The following is a 24,313-nucleotide window of genomic DNA, read 5'->3' as shown; positions in this document are numbered from 1 at the left end:
CTTCCACAAGCTGCTCCACCACTTTCTTATTGCACGTTTTTATTTTTCATTCTAGATATCCATCTCTCTTACTTTTCTTGCCAAGTCATGCTATTCTCACACTTGTCCTGTGGCTAACATGTATTTTTACAGGGCAAAACACAAGAGGGCAGAAAGGCAGGACTGAGGAAGGAAAGGAGGGTGCTGAGAGACTGGAAAAAAAGGCGTGCTGATTTGCCAAGTTGAGGGATGATGATGCAGCTTCTGGAACACACTGGCTTAGAACACTGTGACAGTTTCTTATCTATTTTTTGCTGTATTACCACATATCAGTAGCCTCGTATGCTTTTCTTCTTTCAAAACATCTCCATTTTGGCTCTGAGGGTGAAATATCCTGGAAGGTTTGAGCTAAAAAAGTGGTAGGTTTTTATGTAGACTAAGATTAATGAAGCCATAATTTTCCAAAAATAAACTAATTTGAAAGTGCCAAAAGACTAAACTCTTGCTATTGACTTATTATTCTTTGACTTTTTTATTTCCAAAGAGAGGAATAACTACAAAGTAAAACTGTAAATACTATTTAATCAAATGACCGAAACATAATAGCTATTCATCAATTAAGAAATCAAGAGGTAGAAAATACAACAAGTTGCATAACTTTAATTCATTTTTCTAGACATGGCTATTGGTGATTTGGTGAAAATAAATGATGCTGTCCTAACCCCGTGTTTACTGAGCAGCCTGCACAGCTCAAGCAGAAGCCACATGGAGCAGCTCTTCCCCTCCCAGGGCACTGACTGGAGCAATAGCCCAGCTTGTCCATGGGATAGGTTAGCATTTTGTGTCCTTACAAAAGGACAGTATCCTACTGAGGCAACATTATATGGGACTTCAGGGATTTTAATATGTATAAAATTTAGAGCTGATTGTATACTATAAGACTTTACCTGCTCTTTGTTAACTATTAATCATCACTGTGTGATTGTTTGTAAGGACTGTCCAACATTCATGCTCACAGGTACAATCCTTGCTAAAAATGCTCTTCAGTGTAGAGACATCAGCATTTTCCTGATGCAGTTTTCTTTATGCAATATGTATGCCTACTGATTAAAAACATTTAACTCCTAAGAATTTTTATACTCATAAAATAAAGAGCGGTAATTGAGTGTATATTGCTTGTATTCCCAAAATGTATTTCACTCATGGGATGAGCATAGGGTTTCAATGGCCAGTTCTAGTATGATCAGGGTGTCCATGTGCCCTTTAATCCACTGTTCTGCATATTTTCTGGTATGTCATAGCATACATTATTTAATTATATGAGCAAACACATTTTTCCTCAGGAAAAGTGTACATTTGCAAGTAAAATGCAAAATATTTTTATACAGAATCCAATTAATTTCTGAAGGCAATTTGTCTGCATATTTGGGTTTGGGGTTTTTTGAAAGTTGGCCTAGTTAATTGTAGTAATCCAGCAGTATTACTATGTCTTCACTCTCATATCAAAAGCACACTTCTGCTTAAAGAAACTTCATTTTATTTTTCTCCATGGGAATGTATGCAGTTTGTATTGGGTCATAGCTGGATATTTGTGAGTTTTGGGTAATCTTTCTTGTCAGTAGCCTTGAAGGGAAAAAAGGGATTTATTCAAACGATTTAACATTATCTAGGCAAGAATTTAGAAACCACGTTCATATTATTCTTATGAGAACTTCATTAACCCCAGTGAGAATATTCATCTGAATGAAATGAACAAGATTAAGCTTTCTCATTGCTAACTAGTTTGTGTGATGTCAAAATGGATGTCCATGTAGTCTGAATATTAAAAATTGAGCTAAGAATAGAATTTTGATTCAGAGGATCATTCTTCTAATTTAAGTGACTGATAACTCATAAAATCCAAAGTTTGTTTCTGATAATGCAATCTAGCAGTTCATCTAAGTCAAAAAGAAATTTGTTGGTTAATGTGTGAATTTTAGCACTTTTTCCCAAGGATTGTCCTTTGGTTACATTTGTACATGCAGGGTTGTAACCTCAAGGCGCGCAGTGACAGGAGTTTCTCCAATAACCGGAGAGACACATGATTTGCAGTTGAACCATCTGGAGCAGTAAGACCTGGGACAGGGTTACAGAAGAATCCACTAAACACTGAAAATTCAAAACTAAACTGAGACTTTGTCCTTTATTCATCAGATATCACAAATTCTTGCAACAGGTCTTACATAACCTGCAGCAGATGCTGTAATACATAAACAAATTGTATTGAGCTAAGAGAAAAAAGAGTCAATGTCTTACTGCGAACGTCTTTGGTTTCATGCGTTTGGATTTACTCCTAAAAAAGAATTCCCTTTTCAATGGTGGCTGGTAGGAAAGATCTACTGAGGGTCAGTGTTAACAGATAAATTTTCTGCCACATTTATATTTTTACTGCTTGAGCAGAAAAAAGTGAATATTTATATTTCTGTGATAATTAAAATTAGAACTCAAATACATATTTGCAGAAGTAGCCTAAAAAATTACATCAAAAATAAAACTGAAATTTTATTAAGCCAAACCAAGCACAAAGCAATTTCTTCTGGAAGAAATTCTGTGTAAATCTCAGGTTTGTGTGGAAGCTATTTTAATTAGCTTTTGTAATTATCTTCCTTTTCTCTTAGTCTACATGTCCATGAGCCAAATTGCATTTAAGATAAAAAGATAAGGTTCCACTAAATAACTCTTTAATCAAACCCAAGGAGACAGTGAAGGCATTCACATTTCAAGCAGGATATATCTGCAGAAGAAATTGTTCATGCCAGTTCACATTCTCCATGGCTCAGTGTTTCTTCTCCTGTTAGATATGTCCTGTTATAAAGTAGAAATAATTTTTCAGCTTTGCTTCTCAATGCTCATCTCCAAAAGGGTTGCAGTATCACTGCATGATGAGCTCAGTGCTCTCAGCACAGCTGGTGGCATGGGGTGGCAGGGGACAGCCAGTGGAAGAGGCAGACAGTACTGGGCAGCTGACAGTCCAGACGTCAGCAGGTCACCATGAACTTTACCTGTCCCTAAGAACCAACAGTACTGTAGCTGATTAGTTCTCAGAGTTGAAATCTGGGATTTTGTGGTCCACAGCCTGAAAGAGCTCCAGGGGCAGCTGTCTGTTATTCATCATTACTTTCTCTCTATTCTTTAATAAAAGAGAAATAAAACACGAAGAGTTACAGGATTGAGCAGTTGAACCTGTGTTCTGCCAGAAGTGCTAAAACTCACTGCAGACAGGGAATGGGACTTCATACGTGCCTTTGGATACAATTCTGTCTTTGCCTGACCTCACCTGCTACCATTTCCTGAGAGTATTTCTGACCTATCGTGTAGTACTCACAGTTGATATCACCTCAGTACTCCTGGTTGATAGCAGGAATAATTGCAGCTTCTGAAAAAACGCTGGAGCACTCCCTGTTGGCACCTTTTTTGACTGCTGTCAGGCCTTGCACCCTCTCTGCTTTGCCACATTACTCTGCCCTGTGCAAACTTCTATCCTTGCAAGGAGTGAGCTCTTCTCCCATGATAGGCTCCATGGCAGCAGAGAGCTTGATCTCTGTGCTTGAGTGAAGTGGGTCCCTGACCTCTGCAGAAATACTCACTTCCCAATGGAAGTTTTTGTGCTCTGTCCAAAAGGATTTTATATCCATCAGACTTCCACTGAGAACATTAATTTGCCAACTATGATACAGAAGATTGACTTCAAAAGAATTTTGGAAGGTTGTATAACTAAATGCAAAAATCTGGCTGTGTGTTCACCCTGGACCTGGACTTAAAAAATAATTAAGAAACTGACTTCCTTGATTTCATCTGATGCCTCACAAATACAGAAGCAGAAGGGTGAGCGTATATCCAAGACAGCCCAACTGTTTGCAGAGCTGCGTTGGGACCTGGCTTGAAAGAGACGAGCTTGGGACGCCCACAGTACACCCTCCACCCAATGTACACAACAGCCTCAGTATCAACACAAGCATAAAGGCACAAACAGCTTGAAGAAGGCAGAAACACCTCAGTCCAGCACTGCTGACAGGGAAAAAGGCTGTGCAGCCACAGCCACAAACACCTCAGCTGGATTGATCTACAGGCTGAAGTGGAAAGACCAAAGGGGAAAAGGTTGTACAGGAACAGCAAGTAATGGGATGTCCCACCCCAATCCTCCTATGAGCATTTGTTTCAAAGTACAGCTGTTTTCTATAAAGCTGACTTGAAAATTGGTATCTTCCTACTTCTGAGAGAATTCGTTCACTTTATCGTTTTACTGGCAAAACTACTGTTGTTTCTTTACATCCTTGCCAGCCCTGCAGAGCCACCTCAGTGCTGAGGAGGTGAATCAGAGTCTATTTTGGCATGAAGCAGAAAGGACACAGCTTGATCTCAGATCCCAGGGTGGATTTTCAGTGCTGGCAGTCAAGAAAGTCAAGGTTTTATTTGTGAATTAGAAGAGGGGTCAACAGGAAAGTCATCGGAGAAGAAAAAAAAAGAAAAAAAAAACAATATGAAACCCTACCATGCCATTTATAGTCTCTTTATAGATGAGAGCATAGTTTGTGGAATGCAATTTGAGTTATAAATAATATTATTGTTTGTTTCAGCCAAAAAGCTGTAGCTCATTCAATTAAGAGAATGGATGTGTTTGTGTTGTGTTACTCATTTCTCCATCATAAAATTTATCTGTAATGATAATCTATGGAAATTTTCTTTCAGTGGCAAAGAAAAGGATAATAAAAGAACTTACACAGACTTCTTCCAGTAAGAAAAATACCTGAGGATTATTTGATCTCTTTGTTCCCTTAAATCAAATAGCTGCAAACAAAGAAACAAACAAACAAACTCTATGCCAGAGGGGAAAAAAAAAAAAAAAAAAAAAAAACCACAAAATAAAAGCCAAACGAATTTTAAAGAAAAATAAATAAGGGAAGAAATGTGAATTGGCAGACTTGATTATGGAGTTCAGTGTTAAAAAGGGACTATTTGTACAAATCTGGGAGAGAGGCTTAGTCATTTTTTGTCATTTTATAAATCTGTTCAGCTCTCAGGGTGTCCCATTCCCTTGGGTGGTGTGAGGAGCAGCAGTGAGCCACATAATATCATATCAAGCCTTAATGGTTGCTTATTTCAACCACCAGTGATGAGGAATTACTATATGATGTCAAACAGGAATGTTCACTGCAAAAGAGAAAGAAACATTCTTTTTGAAATATTTCAATTGAAAACACTATACAGGAACACAGATTCAGTAAGTAATAAGTCACACTGTCCAGAAATCTGAGATGGCAATAGCAAAAGATTCATGGTATTTCTCTGAGCCGTGTAATGTTGACATTTCTTTTTTACACAGCTGATGATTTTTCTTCCTATTAAAAAAGCTAAGAAATTCAGCTTCGCTTTAAGAAAAATAAAACATTAAGCACTATAAAACAGTAGTTTTAGCACCAGATTGCAATATGTGGAATAGATTGCTTCCATCAGCAGTAAGGCAGCTGGGGGAAAAGTCAAGATGAAATACATTGATGTGAGGGAAGGATAATGAGGGGAAGGGATGTGATTTTATTTTGAATGGATGGGTTCACCCAGTGAATACCTACAACAACATTTATGGCAGGAAGTCATGAACTATTTCCACAGCTCCCTTGTACAGGGAAAATGTAAGATGTGGGAGACATATAGGGCTCTCCCTACTGGATCCAGAGACAAAAGACCAGGCTCTGGTCTGTCCTGGTGTCAAAGGTCATTTTCAATAAATAGAAATAGTTATAAATAGAAGCCCTGTTGAATGCAGGGTCTCAAAGGCAGCTGAACATGATGCTGGCCACATCACACCGATGACTGTCACTAGTTTCAGAAAATGGTACACCTTGGTCATGCTTGTTTGGAGAGCCATGTAGGCAGACATTTGACTCATTTTTATACCATTTGTGAAGGGTTTAGTGATCTGGATTTACAGATATATATATATATATATATAGCAAGTGCAAGTACAGTTATATCCCCATGATAGTTATTCACAAGGGTCTCAAGCTAATAAAAGAAACTCAATGCCATGGTGACTAGACTATTTCCATTAGTTAAACTGAATTAAGTGCATTAACCTGGGTCATGAGAAGGAATCTAGAATGTTATTGTTTTATAATAAACATATTTTGGCCATATTATTATTATAATTTCAGTCATCTGAGGACCACAAGCAGCAATTCCTTGTTTCAGGAGCTCATAAACTTGTGGTGGTTATAGCTTGAATCAATCAGCCAGGCAAAAAAAACAGAAAACCAACCACAAACAAGCCAAAAAAAACCTAGGAGGACTACAGATATAAAGAAGCCAAGGAAGAGCTCAAATACCCTGTGACAATCTCTGCCAGCACAGAGTCACAAATAACATTATCCCTAAGCTGAGCAAAGGGACAGACAAAACTGAGCACAGTGAGCAGCTTAAAGGAAGTTTTGAATAATAACAAAGGTGGAAATTGTCATGCGACTTCTCAGGCAGGCATTTTGTGACAGGGTTTCACCCATGCTGACCAAACCATCCCTTCTCACCTGAGCAGCTCCATGTTCTGCACCAATAGATAGGCTTGGCAAGGGAAGAAAAAAATGAGATTAAATATAGCTCCTTGCACAGCTCGTCTGGGAGGAGGCCACCAGTCCCAGTGGGTGTATGAGGCAAACAGTTCTCCCAGACCCTGGGGCATTCAGCCTCAGCTCCCACCAAAATCAAGGCACCATCCCAGGGAACACAGGTCCCAGAGCCACAACAGGAGCTCCACCAAGCAGCACTTGGACCCCAGCTCATGGGGAAGGTGAGTCCTTGGTAAGCCCTTCAATCCCATCATAACCATGGTTACCTGGGAGCAGGGCATGTCCCCGGTGCACAGAAACACCAGGGACCAACAATTCAGACACTGTACATCATCCCTTACCCCAAGTATAAACAACCCTCTGTGAAAAAATACAGTAAACTAATGGAGAATTGGCATTGAAATAAAAATAAGTTGCATCTGAGGGCATGCATTTTATCTGTAGTTTTTTTAACAGATTTTTTTGCATCTTCAATGAACAAATTTGTTATTTTTTAAGAATAAAAAATCGTTTCCTTCTGATAAAATGTAAGTATGCAGATTGACAATGAGGTTTTTGGGCTTCGGAAAATGCTTTGAGGTTTTAATTAAACCTCTGCCTCTGCTACCAAAAATATTTGAAATTTATTTAAGGTTCCTGCATTTCTGTACCACAGAGACAAAACCTTGAACAGTAATGAAGGAATGTGTGGAGACAACTTTATGTGGCAGCCCAGAATGCTTGTTGTCTTTTTTATCAGTCGTCTCAGACAATATGAGAAAATTGGTGTTTCCCCTCTACAAGTGAAATCTGGGAAGACACAACAGGGTTGCTTATTATCAAGAAAAAACCCAAAGCAATATGATCACTTAGTTCTCCTTGTAGGACTAAATTCTGCCATGAATTGTTGGCTAAAACATAAGAAATATACAGCAGCAAAAACTTAATTTCAGGAGGTATGGCAGCCCACTGAATATCATCAGGATCTCACCTAAGACACTGCCTAAGTAGTTTGAATGTGAAAGTGAAAACACTTAAGGAAAAAATACAAACAAACAAGCAATAAATTTGTAAATACAATGACAGGGGTTTTATGCAAAACAAGAAAAACCAACCTGAATAAAGAAAACTTGAAGGGACATACATTAGCTGATAAAATTCAAGTCACAGAGGGATAATGAAGAGGAAACAGCAAAGTGTCTAAAACTGGGGAAAAAAGACTGTTATGAAGAAAACCTGCTTCCAACTTTAACTGTATTCACAAAGTTCTGTTGAATATCTTGTGGTGAACATCAGTATTATTGCAAGGTGTCAGAATATCATCAGGAGGTGGTTCAAAACAGACAGGTGAGTTTCCTGGATTGCTAGGGAGTGTAAAGATGCACAGAAATATTTAAGAGGAGCTCAGTAGTGTTTGTTACTATTTTTGTGATAGAGGATTGGTAAGTTATCTAAACTTATATTTTGAGCCAAAAGCTGTAACACAATGAAAAGAACATCCAGTAATACATTAATTTACAGAGCATCAAAGTTACACTGCTTTTTTTGTTATACTGTATGTCAAAGTGTTTTTGAAACACAATTTGGAATTGATAGATGTTTACCTCATATTCATGTGTATTTCTTCAGAAACATTTGCCGTATCTTAGAAGCAGCATATCTGCAATGTGATGCAGGGGTTGCTATGGTGAGTTCACATCTCTTATTTAATCCTGTACCTGAGTAAATACACATTGTAGCAACCTCTGTTAAAGGTGCTATTAGTAAAGTTATGTCAGCATTTCTATGAAAAATACTTGTTTTCCTGTTATGACTTGGCCAAAAAACAAAGAAAGCTATTCCTAAACCAAATCCACAGAAGCCCTTTGTACTCTTCCAGTGTATTTTTAGCACAGCATCAATACCTTTCTGAAGTCTTCAGTCGTAAAAATCAAATTAAAAAATCAATGCCTTTGTTTCTATTCTTTAGTAGTTAGTAATTTTGATTGAAGTCATGGGATTTCTTATTTAGAAAAATCTCCAGGAAAATTTGGGGGTTAGTTTTCATTTCACTGTTCCTGTTGCTACCAGTGGTCATTCAGTCAGGCATTAATTGCAGCACTTGTTTTACAGCCCATCTTTACTGCCAGAGTCACATAAAGACACTTCTGTATAAAGGAGAACCAGGTCCTTAGTTCTTGTATTTAAGGATTCAATTTAACTAAATGGCATCAGTAATGCAACCTGTAGACCCCAGTGAATTCTTTTTGAGCAATTATTTGAGTAACTTTCCGTCCTAACATTTAAGAAATGAGTACCTAGTTGGAAATAATAGAATACTTTTATCTTTTTGGCATCTACTTACTGTCTCAATCATTTGCTTTGAGAAAGACTGACTAAGTTTTTGAGTGTTTTTCTCCATGAGCTACCCTGTCTATGTCAGGACAATTCTTGTATACCTTTTTAGGTCTACCTGATTTAGTGTTTTCTTTTCATGGGCATTTTTAACAAACTTTTGCGGGAAATGTCCATATTTGACAAAATCACTTACAACAGATAATAATATTTTTGAAGCAAAACTGCTACAAAAATACTTCTGAATACATATGTGTTTATTCCAACTGTAGGTTTTAAGGACCTGGGTGGAAATAGTCAAAATTTACCATAAAAAACCATTTAAGTTTATCCAACTTGTTCATATGGTCTGATTGTTATCCTGGGACTTGTATGTGTGCTTTCATGTTGACCTTGTAAAAACTGTACTTTTAAGTGAAACATTTTCTTCTGTGCTTTATGTCAGCCAGCAAGAGTGGATGGTCATTTCTGAAGTGGATAAACAGTGTGGCTGAACAAACACATCTTCCTTGAAATTCAGGAAGAGCATGGTTGGCTAGAGAAACTCAGACCATAAATGTACCTCATTATCTGGTAATGAGAAGGGAAGGTTATTTTTTTAGTATTTACTCCAATAGTCAGAAAGAGAGAGGTATGATAGGTTTTAGAAGTGGCCCTGGTATAAACCATAGAAGCTGGGTCTTTTACACAGCTTGAATTAGGGCCCTTCATATTAAACAGAGTCGTAGATATCATTGAAATATTTTTTATGGTGTTTTGGGGAGTGGCTCTGAGTTTTAAATGCTACAATATTTGGATGTTACTGCCCTACTTGTTGCTCAGTTCCTGCATAAGATGGACCTGAAGCTCTACAATATCAAATACTGCAGCACTAGAAGATGAGAAACGTCCTTTCAATCTTCTGCTGTAAGACCTTCATCCCAAAGACAAGCCAATATCTGACATTGCAGTATTAGGGTCAAAAGTAGCAACACTAAAAATTTTAGAAAATATTATCCAATAACATAAACAAAGGAATAGAATATAGTGACTTTTACTTTTCTTGTGGTATGAGCCTATGAGTAGAACATGACTAAGGTGGCAGCCTAGCCACATTTCAAAAGAATTATCACTAAGAAGACTAGAAATTAATCTTTTATTCTTTTATTGGGATGCTGTATTCATATTTTCCATACCAATTATCTTCAATTGTATTAATCAATGTACAAAGAAATCCTTCTAAGACAATAAGTCAACATGTTGTTTCTTTCTCTTTCCTTCACTTGTGCATAAAAGAACTGGAGCAAAGGAAAACTGGAATGAATTAAATAAGCTCTATATTTAAGGATCTTTATTGGGAAATTTTCACACCCCAAAGGTGAATACTCATGTAATATCAGCAGGGTAAACCCTATTAGCTCTGTCCACCTCATGTATGATAAGACACAAATTAGTTTTTTAAATAAATAGATCCCAGAAAACAGCATCTGAGCTCTCTGGAGAAAACCAAGAGGAAATGGTTCACCAGAGCAATGTGTTAAGAGTCACCTCCCACCATCCCTTAGGCAGTCAGCATGTACATGTTCAAACAGATGACATGTTCATAACAGATTTAAAAAATCTTCAACCATGATTAAGAATTTGTACCAGCATGACAGCATTTGTTGTATGTATCACTTTTCTAAGTCACAATCAGTTGTTTTAAAGTTATCAATACATACTCATTGCTTTTGCTTAGCGGTAAGTCCAGAACTTCTTCGTGACAGTTATTGGTGGCTAAAATTTCTTTATGTTACCTTCTTTATTCTTATGACAAAAAAATTCAGGTGAAGTTAGAAAGGCACATTCCAGACCTTGGAAGCTGTGGAAGTGACACCCTTGGTGCATAGTTTGACATGATTTTCCCTTAGTACTGAGAACTACTAGTACCAAAAAGCAAAAAAATCAAAACCATAGTATGATGATTTTCATCATTATCCAGCTGTGTAAAAAGTAGAGAAAAGAAAAATTCATCATGTCAATATTTTGAATTTTACTTTCCTATCATGGAAAACACAACCTTGTGTAAAATAACAGATGCTAAATCGTATCATGCCAAAGAGTTCAGAGCTTGAAGGAAGAAATAAAAAATACATGAGTTATGTAATTCAAAAAATGTATAAAGAATGTTAAAGAGTATTGCATTAAGTTCAGCTATCCAATTAAAATGGATGCTCATGCAGCACATTAGCCAATCAAAAAATTCTACAAACATTAACTGATTTTCATAAAATCATTATGAAATAGGGAGAAAATTATTGTCACACTTTCCTCATCAGAAGTGAAAATTAGGTCTTAAAATATCTCTCACATCACTAACACTGATGGGTCTTGAAAATAGTAGTAGTAATAGTCAAGATTACCATCTGGTCTTAATGATTCAGTTTGGATTTCATAGCCACCAAGGACAGTTTCTGTATGCACTATTAAAATATCATTTTGCTTCAAGGCAAAGTTTTCTTCAAAGTAAATAGAAAACTTCAGAACATTGCAGCAAAAGGTATAGCATCTTGTTTTCCTAGAAATCTAAAAATTATCTTCATTTACAAGTACCTGTGATTTCAAATACAGCTCATTTTCTATTTTTTTTCTTTTATTTATCCAGAAATTGGATCTGAAAATTTAAAAGTAAATTTTTTCAGAAGTTACTGTTAAAGTCATTGCAGGGGATAAGAAAAGATGGGGTAAGTTAGCCAGAAACAGAAAATTCCACTATGAAAACAAAGATTGACATCTAAGGAATAAACCTGTGTTCCTCAACCTCACCACAAGCCTTGCTAAAAAGCATGGGTTTACCCTTCTTCTTTTAAAGCAGATTAGTGGGTAATGTTCTGATTATCGAAACTGAGAAGCAAAATTGCTGGATGCTGCAGGAATAAGATTTTTTAGTATATTTCCTTTTTACAGGGGATGACAAGGCTACTCAGATAGACCTTTGCCAGTAAATAGACTTTAGTCTGAATAAATATCTCAGGATTCAACTCATGTTTTTACTTCATGTTTTATTGCCTACAGACTCCAAAGCAAGTGAACACAGAGCAAACAAAAGAGGAAGTGGCTGACGGACATTTTTAGTTTTGTTCGAAACAGGTGTCACAGGACTTCACACATCTTAAAAGTATGACTCGTCTTGTACTTTTTTGTTTCCTTTTTACTATGGAAAATATAATTCTTACTCTGAGAAAGTTTATTTTTGTGTCACTTAGGGTACCCTCAGATCAGATCTTTCTCCATGCGAGAGTGACATATGTCACATGCATAAATCCTGCCAACAGGAGTAGAAGGGACATTGAGTCAAGTCTTTTCTGACAACTTACATCATTGGCCAGGGGTGGAGGAGAAGATGAGCGACACCACCTCAGCTCTGGTCATTCCCAGTTCCTTTGGTTTTGGAGACAGACTGTTTGCAGAAACAGTTCTAAGAGAGAAGGAGCATTTTAGAAATTTCTTCCGCCAATTAAAGTTGTTCACTGAGTGAAGGGATTCCTATCCAGAAAATGGCAGAGGAAATGCTAAAACTGAGTCCAGAAAGAAAGCGTAAAGTGTGACTGGCTCAGGAGGCACAAATTTTTCCCTCTAGGCGAAAGCATCAATTTTAGCACAGAACTGGGGCATTTGAAAAATCTCACTTAACACTGTTCCTGTTCAGGATGCTGCATGAAACAGTGATAGCGAGTCCAGCTGCACACATCATAAAACCCATGTTATAAATCTCAGTTGTTTACATCTTAACATAAATCAGAACCAGAGTGAAACACATTGTATAGCTTGGAATTGCAGTCTCAGTACAAGAAATACTTGTTTCCTCTTGCCAAAGTGGTGAAGCCAGAGTAGCAGATCTTTAAATCAAGCCAAATATGGACAAGAAGGAGCTCTATACACAAACTCTTCTGCAAATAGAAGTATATTCATTTTCAAATAGAAATATCACTGAGCAGTACACACAGACATTGCATCTGTACAGGAAAAGGACATTTCCCACCTTCATAATTACATAGGACTATAGAAAGTAAATTTCTCACTTACCACATAGCACTACTTGCCATAACAAAACAAATTTTATCTTCTGAGTCTCCTTATTTTACTGGAATGGAGGTGGGGGAAAATCCAGCTCAGTTCATCAGCATGTTTAAATAGTGTCTTTGAGAAAGGATTCAGAAGCAAATATGTACCATTGCACTGGGCAGCTGCTCTTGCAGATTTCCAGTTAAACAAACATCTATTGCAAGGTATGTCTCGTAAAGAGCTTGTTTTCTCTAGGCTTTTTCTAGGGTCATGGTCATCACCTGGGAATTGTGGTTTTCAGATTTATAAAATTACCAGTCGATATTTGTGCACATTTGCAAAATAGTATAATGAACAGTAGTGGTGTATGAATAGTCAGGATAACATTAATTTCCCGTGAGAATTGCTGTTTTCCAGATTTTGCTTCAAATTCTACTTAACAGAGTCAGGCAGAGTAAGCAACAAAACTTATACCATGTTAAACAACTTTTAACATTTCTGGGGGAAAAAAAGAAACAGAAACTAATGGTGACAAAATAAATTTATAATACAGCTCTGTTTTACCAATACCTGTATATTTCGTTTCTGGTTATTTTCAACAGGCAAGAGCAGAGTAAAGAACGATGAGTCTTTGCAGGAATGGTGCCTGCTCATTGCAGTGGGTTCACAGTCTTCCCTGCTGTGTTCATTCAATCTGTTGAGTCAGGAAAAAGCTTTACTAGTAGGATTCAATTAAAAGAAATACTAGTTGTGTACTGGAAGTCAAGAGCCACCTTCAGTACTTTGGGGGTTTTTGTTTAAAAAAAAAAAAAAAAAAAAAAAAAACAACAACAACAGCAACAACAAAAACCTGATATAGTAACACATTTTTCTCATTAAGTACGATTTTAACCAGCATGGTAAATACATTTGTTTTCAATTTCAGAAAGACAAAACTCTCCGATTTAAAGATTTTTTTCTGAGTGCTTCTACAACTGGCTCAAAATTACAAGGTCTCAGCTGCTGCCAAGCCTCTGTACTCACATCTGAGTAAGTGCTCAAAGTGGAGTGAAGTGTCTGACTTCTTGTCTCTGATTTTTAGCAGCTGTGTTTCAATTCAAAGTTTGATTGACAATTATCTCACTGACGGAAGTTTGATTACTTGGGCTATGAAAAGATTCTTATGCTGTTTTGTAATAAACAGTTATTTTTTTATCACAGGTTCTTAGCATTAACTCTTACATGTTCTTGAACAGCCACAGCTACTATTTTTTTAATTAAATCAAAAACATCAGGTGCTTGTGCCTTAGTGTCTAGTTACTTCTTGGATTTTCTTATTTTGATGAAGTTTTAGTACAGGTAAGATAAAAAATCAAATTTTCTCCAAGAGTTCTAGTGAGCAAGGACTTTGATGAATTGTTATTTAGGATTAAAGTGAAAACTAAAAGCCTGAAGTAAAGGCCCTTTGATAGCAGTAGGGGATGAGTAATGGAAAATGTTCTTGCTGTGGACTAATCAGAGTGTAATTGCTAAAGGAACCAATCTTTCATTAATTGCAAAGGCAGTAAACTCAATCAGTCATAGTGTCAAAATATTGCAGTTCAGTTGAAGAATTTTATTGAACTAATTGATTTAATTTTTTTAAGTAAGGCCATTATAAGAGTCATTATTAAGAAACATTATTCTCAATATAATCTTCTGAAACAAAAACTTTTTATGAGGCAAGTGATTTTCATTTCAGAAAAAAAAAAATGAGACAATGGTTCTGATTTTAAAGAGCATCTTGACTAGGCTGTGTTTTATTAGAAACTACCAGTACTTGATTTTGGATATCATTATAGATAGTGTGAAGCACTTTGTAAGTAAGGGATTCTTTAAGTACATTTAGCCTAGCTTAAACAGGTCTGATGGCATTTTCTGAGTCAGAAAATTTGTTTCATGTAATCTGCCTAATCCAGATATAATGGACGAGGAATGTTTGCCTTGTGCTTTTGCACACCCTCCCTCCACTCCTGTTTAGCCATGAGGAGACATTGTACAAGCACTGTAATTTTTTTGTTTGTTCCAGAATTCATTTAAACTGTAATAACCAATCCTGGCTTACCTTCCCATCCTCTGCCTGCTTATTGTCATTTGCATCTCTCTCTCCCATCTGCCAGATGTTCATGCAGTCACACAGTGAGTGGGAACAGGACAACACTCTGGGTTAAAACTAACCTCTTTTTTTTCCCCTCCCATATGTATATATGACTATTTGCAGTCACCAGGGAAGCAAAGGGAGTGAAAACACTGATTGGGTCAGTGGGAAGTTGGCACTGCCTCTTTTAGCATCAGCATTTGTTTATGTTGACTTAAGGGAGTTGTGGGACTACAGAATTAGCATCACTCCTATGAGGCTCAAACCCAGCTGGGATCTGTGGAGCAAGAAACAGGAGCCCAGATACGTCAGCTACCGGCTCCCTTCATCTCCCAAAAGTGTTTGGGCTGAATGAAAAATTCATCTCATTGATGCAATATCTCTTAAATTCAAAGTCTGAGGGAGAGTGCTGCATGTAACCCTATACAAACTGCAAGTGCAGTACCCTGGCTGTATCTGTGTAATCTTTCTGTGTCTGTGACAGTTACAATAAATATTGACATCATTGCAGAGCCAAGTGTCTGGGAGGTTTTAATGCAACCCTGAACCTTTTGCGTGTGTCTAGGAACATCCCTTTGGTTATTGAGTCACAGACAAACCTCATGACGCAAGTTTTTGAGGGGGAGGCAGTGTAACTTATTAGATCCAACGGCAGAAATCAGGAGGAAACAATCACATTTCTAGATGTCCAAAGGTAGAGCTTGTTAGTCTTTCAGAAGTGATACAAAATCAAGGAAGTTGCAACAGTGACCGAGTTTTCATAAGATGATATTCTTTGACTGTTATTTGTGTTCCTGCCATCAAGTTGTGGAGTCAGTGTAGCTCAGGGGTTCAAAAGGCTTTTGAAAAAAATGCCTTGGTCAAAGTTATGCAGAAACTCACTGCAGCTGCTACATGAAAATAGGGTTGTCATTACTGTTGCTTTATTACTGTAATTTTTAGCCATTACATATATGTCTTCTGTGGCTTTTCCTCTCAATCAAACACTATTACACCATAACAACCATACAGGCAGGTAGTACATGACTCTTTCTAATTCACTTTTTTTGAGAAATGAATAGAGTTTAAAACTAGGAAAATCTTAGGACTGGAAGTCATGAAGGTACTTCCTCATGAAAGGCCTCTCAGGGTTAGGTGTGGTACTGAGAGGGGGAAGACACTGCTGGGTCAGATACAGGCTACCACCACATGAGGCTGCTAAACTCGGTGGATCAGTGGCTTGATCAGAGAGAGAAAAGCTTTACAGAATTTTCACAGTTTGGTCAGTGCAAAAGTATGTTCTGCACAAGGTAGCAGGAGGGATATAAAAACATGACAGTGTAATAAACATGCTTCAGCTAGTATAATAAACAGAATTTGGAGTTGTCAGAGCTGAGCCAGATTTCTCTTTCAGAAGAGGAAAAGTGCATAGCCAGGCATTGTCTCATATGAAAAATTATAATAATGAGCAATAACAATAACATGAATCATAGTTATAAGTTATCTGGTGATTTAATTTTTTTTTACAAGCTATAAAGCTGTATAGAAAGTCACTACCATGGGGTGTGGTGCACTAACAAAAGAAGTATGTGGAACTGATAGAGGAAAAGTTTTTCTAGCTCTGAAGTTTCAAAAGAAAAAATTGTAGGAACAAGAATGTGTCACATGGAGTATTTTTTAACCTTTTTTTGCATTGCCTTTTGTTTCATGTGGTTTTTTACATCATTAAATAGCTGATAAATGGCAGACAACTTTTCCTGAGGACTTTGCATGCTCCTCTGCTGCTTTGCCTTGAATGTACCTATCCCTATGATGTCCAAATGAAACAGAGATGTACTACATTGCCAGTTTTGCAGACTGAGGACTGTGGAGCAGAGAGTGGATTAAATTCACCATGGGCATTGCAACACCTGATTCTGAGGTGTTGTGAGTTTGTGTGAAAGGTATGTTTTGGACAGACATGCACTGGCACTGCCCATGCTCAAAGTCAGCCCAGCCCATGGAACCCTTAGGAGTGAAACAGAGGAGAACTGGAGCTTTGTTAGGCTGTCACATCCCACAACAGTAGGTGTGTGCTTGGTATCTTTTGAACAGATTGGGCAGATGAAGAAACTTTGATTTTACAGAGCCTGAGTTTCCCAGTTGCTGAGCTGCCAGGCCGGACAAGACACTCTCTACCCAGGGAAAAATGTCAGTGCCTAGCAAACAGGCATGTGAGCACTGGTGCCTTAGCTCTTCATGAATGTTGCCCTAGAGGTGTGCTCAATGAGGAGGAAAAGTCTGCAACAGAACCAGGAATTAAGGGTTTTTTCCTGGACAAAATGCGAGAGCCCTGAGGAGTATTCTGGGAGGACAGCATATTCCTCTCACTGCCGGAAAAGTGTAATGGGCTCAGACTCTGCTGGGACAGAAATGTATTGGTTTCACCTCTCTTTCATTGATTTTAATAAATAGGAAATTGCTGCAAGGTGACAACACCCATATGTCTCTGAAGGTGTACTTTTACCCTTGTGTGAAGATAAACCTTTTAAGAATGATATCTCATTATGACTGCTTCTAAGGAGCTGACTCTGCCTTCAGCATCTGAGAAATGTTCTTAAGTGGTGCAGAAAATTGTATACTGTTCAGGCAGCACAAACAGTAATACTGGTCTCCCACAAAGTCTCCTAATGAAAGAGGAATCTGATTGTTTATATTACATCTAGTTTACATTGATATCTTGATACTTTTATAAACAGAACTGTAGTATTACTGGTGAAACTTGGTCATCAGTAGCTTTCTTTACATATTTTATAAAACTTGCGCCACTCTGCTTCCAAGAAGAACCTGTCTCTCTCTTCTCATATTCCCATTTGGTTGCTGTAGACAGCAGTAATATGCCTCCCTACTTATCCTTTTTTCTGCAGGCTGACTCCTTCAACTTTACCTTGTATGCCTTGCACTCCACCACCATCTTCTTGTACTCCTCCTTGGGGGAGCAAAACTCAAAACTGCCTCATGGAGGGGAATAATCTCTTCCAGACCTTTGACCTGCTGGCTGTACTCCAGCTAATACAATCCAGATGGTTTCATGACAAGCCTTCCAGGCATTCACTCTGTGACCATGGGTTTAGGAGTCATACTGGCCAGGCCTTCCATCCCAGCCCATCATGATGGCACATACAGAGGCATTTGAGAACTGTACACTACTAAACAAATATAGGCTCCTCTGGCTCACTAAACATGAACAAAAAATAATGTATATATTCCATGTGTTCCCTATTAAATGATGAACAGTGAGCTCTTCCCAGTCTGTGTCACTGGGAGTGTGTTTATCCCACAGCAAATAAGTGCAGATACAAACTATAGTGGACACGTGTGGTCATGCAGTGGGACAGGCACTGGGCCCCAGAGAGGAGGGATCCATAAGCAGGCTAGCCTAGCATGTAATCCTGCTGGAAACCTTCCCTTACTCACAGCTGAAGGGCCTCCCAGGGGTGGCAGTGGAGATGGAAACCACCCAGATGAAATATTCCGGCAGTTTGGATCTGAGCTGAGCCAGTTCTGATGAATTGTTCAGGATTTTGCAAGTCATTGCAGCTGTTGCAAAAATTAACCTCCTAAAATAAAGATGGAGATCAAAATATTAAACTAAGTTTAACTCCTTTTCTTTCTGGACCTGCATTTTTTCCAGACTTAAAAGAAGCAGAGGTTACAAAGTCATGCCTAATATGATGCTCCTAGTGCTCCTAAGTCTCAGCAACTCTCACTGCCCAAGTCACTGGTGTCAAACCAGTGAGATTCAGAGAGCCTGAATCACTTGTTCACATTTGGGCAGAACATGGCAGCAGCTGTGAGAAACACCAGGCACTCTGTAGTCAGCTGAAAATGCAGTTCTCTACCCTCAGCAAAAATCGGAGTGAAGAGACCAGAAAAAATGCAATAAGGCTTCTCATATATATCAATACAGAAAGGGATTTAATGGCTCAATATTATTCAGCTATTATATTTAAAAATACATAAAATCATGGTTTTATACTCCATAATATTCAGCAGTGCCAATCTAGTATTTAGTGAATTCATCATTCCTGTGCCATGCAGCTTTGTTTGCTCAGCTTCATTCCACGCAGAACATGGACAATATGTTCTTTCTAGCACACATGGACATTTTTGGAGCAAACAAGAGGCACAGGCTTGTGGTGAAAATATTCAGATAGCCCCTGCCTTCGCTCAGGCAATGCTTGAAGGCAGCCATAGTTGTCCTGACAGTGCAAGATGTTCCCAAATGTATTCTGAAAATAATGGAGCAGGGAAATGGTATCACTGAAGTAATTTTTTTAGGTGAAAATGTAGAACAACAGAAGGCATGGGGTAAAAATCTTGAGGATGTCTTTCCTCTGTTCCTGACATCATTAAAATAGAAATAAGACAAAGAAAAATTCATGGCAAGTTCTTCTTAAAAATAGTATGACTAATACCTTATACCCTTGCCAAAGGCTAGACTCATACTGCAAGCCTTTAAGCAGCAGTCTTAAGATGCATTAAAGAAGCTAGCTGGTGACCACAAGCCCCTCTAGGAGGTTTGAATCATTTTTAGAGATGTGCCTCTCTCCCTCTCTTGAGATTATACAGACACTGAGGTAAATCGTTTCCATTCTTAGTCATTGCAATGAATTGCCTTTTGTTAAGTGTTGTGAACCCCCAGTTCTTCTTTTTACTTAAAAATATTGGGCAGCAATAAATACACTCTGCAGTGGTAGGAATAATTGCAACAGGGAGAGTTAGTAATGTCACAAAGGAAGTATCCTGTGCTGTCTGTAGTCATACTTAGTATTATAAGCACACCAATTCAAAAAGTACAGTAGAAAAGCAGTTAATATATAGTAAATTATAGTCATGACTCTGAATCTTGTGTTTGTTATTAGCAATCCTATTCCATAAAATTAATCACATGAGCTTTATTTAACATTCTTTTTTAGCTCTCCCTCTTAGTTCACTGTAGTCAATTGCAAATGCAGCTTTTCATACTGTGAAGATAATGCTCTGGGAAGATAATCATTGCCAGAGGGACTGATATAAACTTGGGGATATGAAGAAATTCTGTTTTTGGAAAGGAAACACAGGATGTTGCAACCATTTTCAGAACATGCCAGTTATTCTTCTATACGTAGCTTAATGCATTTACCAACTGTCCTCTGTTTTGTTTTGCAAAATTTGTGATTATTAATATTTTAAAAGAGCACTTTGAGTTCTTTTGTGGGTAGTTATGTATTTACAGTGTATGTATGAAGACAAAAAGACTACTCAGGCCAAAACCTGCCCACTTTCTTCAGCAAATCTCTTGAAGAAGTCAATGGACTATTGAATTCCTCAGTAAGTCCTTTCTATAACTTGTGTCTGGCACATGGAGTGTTGTTTGCCTAATGTCTGGCCATGTCTCACCTAATTGCATTCCTGCCATCAGTATTTTTGAGAGCATCTTTAATATCTTTGTGCCCGTGTCTGTGGCACTAAGCAGTTTCACAGACTCATCAAAACCCTGGTTGTAAGAGACCTATGAAGAGCAGGTGGTCCAGCCTCCTCCACAAGGAGCAACTGACACGAACACCAGGTCATCTGACACGACTTTGCCTTGTAGAGCCTCAAAAACCTTCAAGGACAGTGGCTCTGCAGCCTCTGCTCTCTCACAAACCTCTTCCAAATTTGCACTACCTCTTGTCCAATCTGAGCCTCTCACACTCTGGTGGCTTCTGCCCCATGTCTGAGCTGCTTGGCACAACTGAGAAGAGTCTGCCTCTGTAATCTTTGTAACTACCCTTCAAGTAGCTGTCGCTTGCTCTCATGTCTCCCTTTATCTTCCCCCAGCCTAAAAAAAATCCCTTTCCCAAACTTTTCTGTTTTGAAAAGTTTAAGTGTTTCTGTCCAGCTGAAATCATGCAGCACCGTGAATTTGCAGGATCTGAGTGAGAATTTGGGTTGATTGAGATGTTGGAGGTATCACTGCCTGTCTTGGCCTTAAACTTTAAAAAACTAAGAAAAAACCCTAATCTTTAACCGGTATTTCTAAGGGTAAAACATGGCAAGAGTGAAATAACACAGAGAAGATCCCTGCAAGAAGCTTCCTAACTCTTTTAAGGTGGGGTTTGGACCTGTGTATACATGGGTATGTAGGGTCAGGTGCTTTGAATTTATTTTTAATGCTGGTTTATTAACACCAGCATTACTTTTACTTGTAGTGTATTAGTGTAGAGCAGACAGCCACAACAAAATTGCAAAATACTCTTTGGTTTGCCCTGCACACTGTCTCAGTGCCAATGGCAATGAATACAGAGTGAAAGCTAAACACAGAGCTACAACAAAATCTCTTCAACTTCAGAAGATAGTATTTGAGCAAGAAGAAAACACAGATAGATAAAGGCTCTGTGTCAGGAGGAAAGTAGCATAAGTCAGAGAGCAGCAATTATTACAAAACAGGAAAATGTTAATGAAACATTTAACATGACCTCAAGCTCCATAAAAACAAAGCCAAAATACAGAAAAAAAATGTGCTTAGTGTTTTGGTAAAAACATCTCCAGCATGATCAGTACAATTTTATTTCATATTGTAAAGCCTTTTTGTCAAGCTAGGCTCCGGACACAGCAATGTGAGCAGCCAAAAGGGCAACACCACAGCCGTTATCTGCATTGCCCAAGCCCAGACCCTGGAGGCTGACTACCAGCTGCATGTGAGACAAAAGCTGGGGCAGAGGCAGGTAGCAGAACATGCTGGACTTCCCCCTGCAGTGATCCCCACATTTGGGGCATTTCAGGTACCAAGCTCTGGGCCAGCACCTCCAGTTTACACAACCAGACCAGCTTTGATTACACTTTGGCTCTGAGCAATGGCTGAGAGGTTTTGCTCCCTAAAGAGAATTATAGTGTTCAGAAAATGGAACCTGTTGTGTGACAAATGTGAGAGGCTGTGCCTGCGGGACAAAAGATCACTGAGTCTTTTTTAATGGCACTGCCAGCCATAGGTTCTGCCAAAAATCTCTGCTCTGGAAACACCCTTCTAACACTATAAGGCTCTGGAAATACACACTTATAGCTACAGAAGATTGTTCCTGCTTTCTCTGTTCAGGAAATGTGGCCTCAGTCCTCAGATCTGCTGTTCCTGGAAATTTCTCCTGTCAGCAGTGGCAGGTATTACTGCAACAGGAGTTTTCTCTATGAGATATAAGGTAGCCAAAAGGCACCAGAAGAGAAAAATATAACATCTACCAAAAATCAAAATTTTAATTGCAGTTACTCTGGATTCCTCAGAGAAAGATTAAACAGGGGTCTGGGCTGGGAGAACACTCCCTGGTGATCTTCAGGGTGTACCATAGGCACTGAGGTAACTAATGGAGCTTGTAGTGTGATCCCACAAATTACCAAAGAAGAGCTTTATTTAGTAACTTTTGGAAAAGTAACCCAGAGTACACTTGGCCCCTTTTTTTAATGTAAGTGGAGCTGCTCTGACTGCATGACTCTGTGACAAAGAGATGTCACACAGAAAGCTAGATCCAGCCACAAGAGGCAAGGGTGGATATCACAATGTTGTGCTTTCTTTTGTTCACTGTTTCCAACATTCTAATCAAGAATTTAATCCTGTTCTTTGTCAGAAAACAAAAAGAAAATGGTTTTTTTTTCTTTGAACTCTTGCATGACCTCAAGAAGTACTAGCAAATAGAAAGTTTTCTTTACAAACAGTGAAATCAAGCACAGCCAAGCTGAAGACAAAACAGAAAGGGTCTTGAGTTAGCATCTGCCTCCCTACAGCGTAAAGACTGAACACTGACATTTGTACTCTCCTGAAAGTCTTTTTTGATGAAAACTAAACAGTGCTCTTCTAGTTAGGCATAGGCAGAAAGAACTGGCAGAGTCAAAAAAACCTGTTTTAAAAAACTGTGTTAGCTGCTCTCTGCAGAAAAAATTGCCAACGGGCATGTGAATGATTTCTGCCAGCTCCACCTGCCTACACACCTTGCCTGGCATCTCTGAGGCATCAGGTGCTGGGGCAGGGGCAATGCTGAGCACCATTAATGCTGATGACTCCATGCCCCCATGCACTGAGGAAAGATCCACCCAACTACCATGATGTGGCCACAAGGAGAATTGTGCCACACTGCTTAGACTCAGTGGGAATCAGAGATAGACATGGATATTTGTGGTGTTTGAAAGGAAATTACCTCTAATCTTGATTATTGTTTATTCAATCAGGTTCAAAAAAATACATCAGAAGTAATTTTCACAGCTGTTGCTGGTTTGTTAGTACATCTGCCCCCAAATCTCCCTGCTGTTTTCCTTATGGTTTGTGGTCTTATTTTCCTTTGTTTAAAGAAATGTTTTTCTCTCCCCTATCGTTACATGAAACAGCCACATGAGCAACAGTGCAACAAGGAGACTGACCATACCCACTGCCCTGTCAGGTGTGCAAAGGCTCAAGCTGAGCACAGCTGCCTCCCCCAGCTCCCCTGGCAGCTCTTCTCCCTTACCCTAGAAATGGCATAGGACAACTTGGTGCCAAACTTCTGCTTTAATATATTAAGGACACTTATCCTTGGTCATACACCTTAGACGGAAAGCCTGTTTCCCTCATTACATCAACTGATGAAATGGAAAACACGGCGAGCTTTCAGACTCAAAGTTCATTCAAACCAGTCTAGGCCCCAAAATTTGCTCATTTTTCAACTATGTGCTAGGTTTAAATCAAGATAGGACTTCTGCTAAAACCTCACACCTCTTAATCTTTGGATTGCATTACTTTTGGCATTGTATGGCATGACTGGCCTTACAATTAGTTGTCTTTTCATGGGAATGCAGAACTGAGGGAGACAGAGCTTATTTTTGTTTGTCTGAGTCTATACTGAAACTCAGATTTCTTTTTTGGGGGGGGAACTCCGAAACCAGCACACCACAGTCAGTGCTGGCAGCAAGCAAGCAAAAGGCCTGGTCCCAGCAGAGCAGGATTGGGTTCCCACAGGTTGTCGCTCAGCCTGAGCTAAAGCAGTCTGAGTGCTCCACAGGAAACTCTAAGAATTAAAAATTGCATCCCCTCACTTCCCCTCCTGCCTTCACAGTCAGGCCAGTCTGAGGGCTTTAATCACAAAGCCTACATGGGTGGGTGGGCCAGAGGGTTAATTGTGGGTTTTAATTATGGTCATTATGTAATTGGATAAAATTCTACTGTAAATTCTGCAGTATTACAGGCACATCGTAGATAATTAAATACTTCTCCACAGGCCTATATTGTTATTCATTGAATAACATCTGTCACTGAACATATATCTCCTCAGTTGAAATT

The 24,313-nt window shown here is 38.6% G+C and overlaps 1 long non-coding RNA gene across 2 annotated transcripts in view; it reads right to left on the bottom strand.

Moving 5' to 3' along the window:
* Positions 1-13,661, bottom strand: part of LOC136290174 (uncharacterized) — a 53,454-nt gene extending 39,793 nt beyond the window's left edge. The window contains exons 1-4 of one of the 2 annotated variants that reach the window (XR_010721022.1): positions 13,485-13,661; positions 12,936-12,993; positions 12,267-12,327; positions 11,965-12,174 (exon numbers count right to left, since the gene is read on the bottom strand). This is a non-coding gene — a long non-coding RNA (uncharacterized lncRNA). Of the gene's footprint in view, positions 1-11,964; positions 12,175-12,226; positions 12,328-12,935; positions 12,994-13,484 lie in introns of those variants that run through there. The other variant, XR_010721021.1, reaches the window with a different exon arrangement.
* Positions 13,662-24,313: the final 10,652 nt, after the last annotated feature.

This window comes from Chamaea fasciata, unplaced genomic scaffold, assembly GCF_029207755.1.
Source record: "Chamaea fasciata isolate MVZ Bird 193981 ecotype frontalis unplaced genomic scaffold, bChaFas1.0.hap1 SCAF_5, whole genome shotgun sequence".
Classification (NCBI taxonomy): Eukaryota; Metazoa; Chordata; class Aves; order Passeriformes; family Sylviidae; genus Chamaea; species Chamaea fasciata.
Note: the sequence above shows the minus strand (reverse complement) of the source record. Positions and strands in the feature narration are given on the sequence as shown.